Below are 4,750 nucleotides of genomic sequence, written 5' to 3' on the forward strand. Positions count from 1 at the left end.
ATGAATGGAGAGGAGAAAACCTATGGTGGCTGTGAAGGCCGTGAGATGCCATGTATGTCAAATTGATATCATCTGATGGCCATGAATTTATTGTAAAAAGAGAACATGCATTAATATCAGGCATGATAAAAGCCATGTTGAACAGCCCTGGTCAATTTGCTGAGAACGAAACCAATGAGGTCAATTTTAGAGAGATACCTTCGTATGTGCTATCAAAAGTATGCATGTATTTTACTTACAAGGTTCGCTACACTGACAGCTCCACTGAGATTCCCGAATTCCCAATCACACCTGAAATTGCACTAGAACTACTGATGGCTGTGAACTTCCTAGATTGTTAAGTAAAATAAATTACATTTTGAAAAAAAGGGGCCCGAAGGAAGTCTGTGTGAGCTGAGGAGAGGGAAAGGAAAAGAGCCCAGTCTGACAGATGGTGTTTCTTTTTGCACTCACCCTTTCTATTCCCCTTCCCCTTTAACCTCTTTCCCTGTTTAACCGTCTTTCACTATCTTCCTTCCCTTCCAAGAGATCTTCCTTATGTAGCACCACCAGTTCCCAAAGGCTGCCCAATTATCTCCAGCTTTTTATCTTCTACCTCCGCTAGCCCTACAGATAGTAAACACAGTCATGCTGAGCCTCCATGGGCGTCCCTTGGTTAAAAGCTTTCCATTAATTTACTGATCACTGTTCATTCATTTATTCAAAAGACATTTACCAAGTGCCTCCTAGGTGTCAGGCCCAGGGCTAGCTGCTGAGGATAAGGAGGGGAACTAGACCGGGTCTCTACCCTCAAGAGATGGAGGAAGCACTCATACACACAGGGGTCTATAATAGTATTGCATTACATTTTTATGCAATAAAATGGAGGAAGAGTGGATTCATCTTGATGGTGTACTAAGGGAGGCCAATTTTTAACTCTGTCCCCTTAAAAAAATTTGATATGCTAAAACAAATAAACTATCAAACACTAACCAGTTCAATCCAATCAGGTATAAGACAGCAAGAATTTCACAAAGATATCCAAGAGATAGGTTGAATTTGAGGCAGGACTGTTTGTCAGGGAAGAATCACAAGTGGAACAAGTATGCTTCGAGAAAAAAGTCTGTGTGCCAGGAGAAATGGGAGCCAAGATTGTGAAAGAGGTGCACTGCAGGAAGACTCGCGACATACTGGTTATCTTGGTAAATTCTTTGTTCAAAGAGAAGGAAGTATGAAATGAATTTAAGTTCAAAAATATGGAAGGCAAGGTATGCACCAATGCATTTTTTCATTGCTTATCTTGACTAAAAATAACACAGTGTGGTCTCTTTGCAAGTCAATACATAGAACATGCAGACAGAGCTGGAGAGACCATCCGCTTCCCCAACATCCTTGTAAAACATTTGAAAAAACTTGATATTCCCCTGCATTGTTAGACTGCTCTTTGTAACGGTGTTATAAAAACCCTTTCCATGGAAAGATCTGCCATTCAAACATTTTTTACTGCTAGCAAGCAAAGACACATACTGCCCTACCAACCTAATTCCAAGCTTGAAGGCCATGAGCTTGAGAGACCATTTTTAAAATTGCATGTTAGAACCTATAATAGAAATGATAAAAAGAGGGAGAAGCTAGATATAGCACAGATGCCATAAATGTATAGAAATGTATTCTAATCAAGTCTTCTTAACCCCTGGTGAGGTAGACTCTACAATTGGCAAAGTCTCGTGGGCCCTTTCAATATGCCAATCACAGACCTGTAGGTGTAACCTTCCATATTCCCTGAATTCCAGGGGTCTCCTTTTCCAGAAAGAGAAAATTAAACTCAGTGAGGCACAAAAGAGAGGGTGGATAAATCTTTGTTGAATAAGTGACAATTTATAATTTCTATTAGAATAGTAATACAGTAGTAATATTGAGAATGATGTGCCAGGTGTTTATTCAATACCAATTCTTCCTTATCTACATTTTATAAATGAAGGGATTTAGGTCATATTATAGCAAAGCTTGGATTAATTTAAGCCAAGTTGGCCCAATTCCCCCCACAATATTGAGTCACCTGATGTTTGTAGTCTAGTGCCAGAGGCCAATGAGGAATTTTATTCGGAAATTTTGTTCGGTGCTTCTGCTGTTAAATAAGAAGTGAAAACTAAGGGCGTGAGGTTGAAGCTGGCTGTGCTGCTGGAGCAGACCAGGGATGTCCGGGAGAAGCTGGCAGGGAGGAGGGACTGGGAATGGTGGGTGGGAAGAGTAGTGGTGGGGGGTGAGCCTGGCGGGTGGCATGGAGCCAAAGTCAGGAGAAGGCTGGAGACCGAGGCTCCAAGATCCCCAGCTTCCCGCAGGCGGTGCGGGCGGGGGCTGCGCTGCAGGGATGCTAGCAGTAGGGGCGAGCGTGTGGCTGCCGCTGGTGCCATCGCTCCCCTCTGCGCGGGGCCTTGGGTTGGGGCGGCAGCGAGGTAAGATAAGGATTGAATGAACCATATAAAATGCAGGGGTTTTGGAGAGTAAAAAGTCAAATATCCCGCAATTTCTTTCTTTTTTTCTTTTTCTTGAGACGGAGTCTCACCCTGTCGCCCAGACTGGAATGCAGTGGCGCAATCTCAGCTCACTGCAACCTCCGCCTCCCGAGTTTAAGCGATTCTTCTGCCTCAGCCGCCCAAGTAGGTGGGACTACAGGAGCGCGCCACCACGCCTGGCTAAATTTTGTATTTTTAGTAGAGACAGGGTTTCACCATATTGGCCAGGCTGGTCTCAAACTCCTGACCTCGTGATCTGCCCGCCTTGGCCTTCCAAAGTGCTGGGATTACAGGCATGAGCCACCGCATCTGGCCATATCCGCCATTTCTATGGTTCACCGTAATATAAATGAAAGCTGGTAGCACAGAAGCCTGCCTGAAAGCCTGTTTAACCATAGGCTATGCTGCATTATACTAATGCGAGGGTATAGAATGCAAGCACATTCGGCCTGAGGTCAAAGGAAGTCACAGAAGGCCAAAGCCAAGATCAACGAGTAGGGGGAAGAACATTCTTCCCATGAAGTTAAAGAAAGGGAGTAAATATTTTTGAACAATAATATAACTTGCAGCATTTCCAATTAGAAGACATCTGAGACTGCACTTCCAACCTGGGCTACACTGATTTAGCCTCAATAAACTATAGCATTTTGTCCTCATCAATGTTGGCTATATCTTTGGAATCAATAAAACAATAATTAAATAAAGAACTATTGTATGTATAAATTTGTTTCTTGCAAGGAACAATTCTGTCTTTGAGAAGCAAATAATCCAAATGAGAAGTAAGGAAATAAACTTACTTCACTTGTTTAGATTGAATGCACTCAAGTTTTATCTGGAATTTGGTGACTTTTCTATGAAATATTTATATTAGTCGATTTAGTCATGGAGATGTGTATTTTCTTTTAATCATTAATCAGGATATTTGTTTGCTAGCTGTGGTTTGTTTAAGGGTTTTGTTTTGTTTAGTTTTGTTTTAGACAAGGGTCTTGCTATTGTGTCCAGGCTGGAGTGCAGTGGCTGGCTAGTCACAGGCTTCATCGTCTTGATTACTCCCAGTTTTGGTGATTATAACTAAAATAATTATAAATATTTATGTGTGGTGTTTTGTATGAACAGCAATTTTCAAATCAGTTGGGTAAATACCTAGGTGCACAATTGCTGGATTCTATGGTAGCCTTAGTTTTGCAAGAAACTACCAAAGGGTTTGTACCATTTTGCATTCCCACCAGCAATGAATGAGAACTTCTGTTGAATGAGAATTTCTTACCAGCAATTGGTATTGTCAGCTTTTCAGATTTTGGCCATCCTAATATATATATTTTTCCATGATTTTACTTTCATCTTATTTGTTGAAATCTTATTTGTATTGATTTCTGCTATTTTGCTATTTGTGTCTATATACATCATGCATTTTTTGTTTCTATGTTTCTCTTTCACTGCCTTTGTTGTACCACGTAAATATTTTCTACTGCACCATTTATATTCATTTGTTGGATGCTATTATGGACTAAATGTTTGTGTCCCCCCAAAATTCATATGTTGAAGCTCTAGCCCTGGATGTGATAGCATTTGGAGGTGGGACCTTTGAAAGGTAATTAGGTTTAGATTAGATCATGAGGGTGGAACCCCAATGATGGGATTAGTGTTCTTATAAAAAGAGGAAGAGAGACCAGAGCATTCTTGCTGGCATGTAAGGACTCTGTCCATAAGTTGCTGTCTATCGACCAGGAAGAGGGCCCTTGCCAGAAACCAAGTCAGCCAACATGTTAATCTTATAATTCCCAGCCTCCAGAACTGTGAGAAATAAATATCTATTGTTGAGACCACCTAGTCTATGGTATTTTATTATGGTCACCTGAGCAGACTGATACAGATGCCTTTTACTATATATATTTTAGTTCCTTTCGCCATTATTTCTTAAATATATTTTCTTCACTTTTTTTCTTTTCTCTACTTCTGAGACACTGATGCTGGGTCACTTGATGATGTTCCTCAATCTCTGAGACTCTTCATTTTTCTTCATTGCTTTTTCTGTAATTCCTTAGAATTCTTGATCCATCATTGATTTCACTCATTTGTTTTATTCTGCCAGCTGAACTCTGCTATTGAAACCCTGTAATGATTTTTTTATTTTAATTACTGTACTTTTCAACTTCAGAATTTCTATTCCATTTTTAAAATAATCTTCATCTCTTGATTTGTATTCCCTACTTGATTATTTATTATTGTTATGCTTTCCTTTAGTTCTTAAATGT

General features: G+C 40.3%; 1 pseudogene; it reads left to right on the top strand.

Annotated features, from left to right (window-relative positions):
• On the top strand, window positions 1-341 carry LOC100455342 (elongin-C-like; annotated as a pseudogene).
• Window positions 342-4,750: the final 4,409 nt, after the last annotated feature.

This window comes from Pongo abelii, chromosome 1 (genome assembly GCF_028885655.2).
Source record: "Pongo abelii isolate AG06213 chromosome 1, NHGRI_mPonAbe1-v2.0_pri, whole genome shotgun sequence".
NCBI classification, from domain to species: domain Eukaryota; kingdom Metazoa; phylum Chordata; class Mammalia; order Primates; family Hominidae; genus Pongo; species Pongo abelii.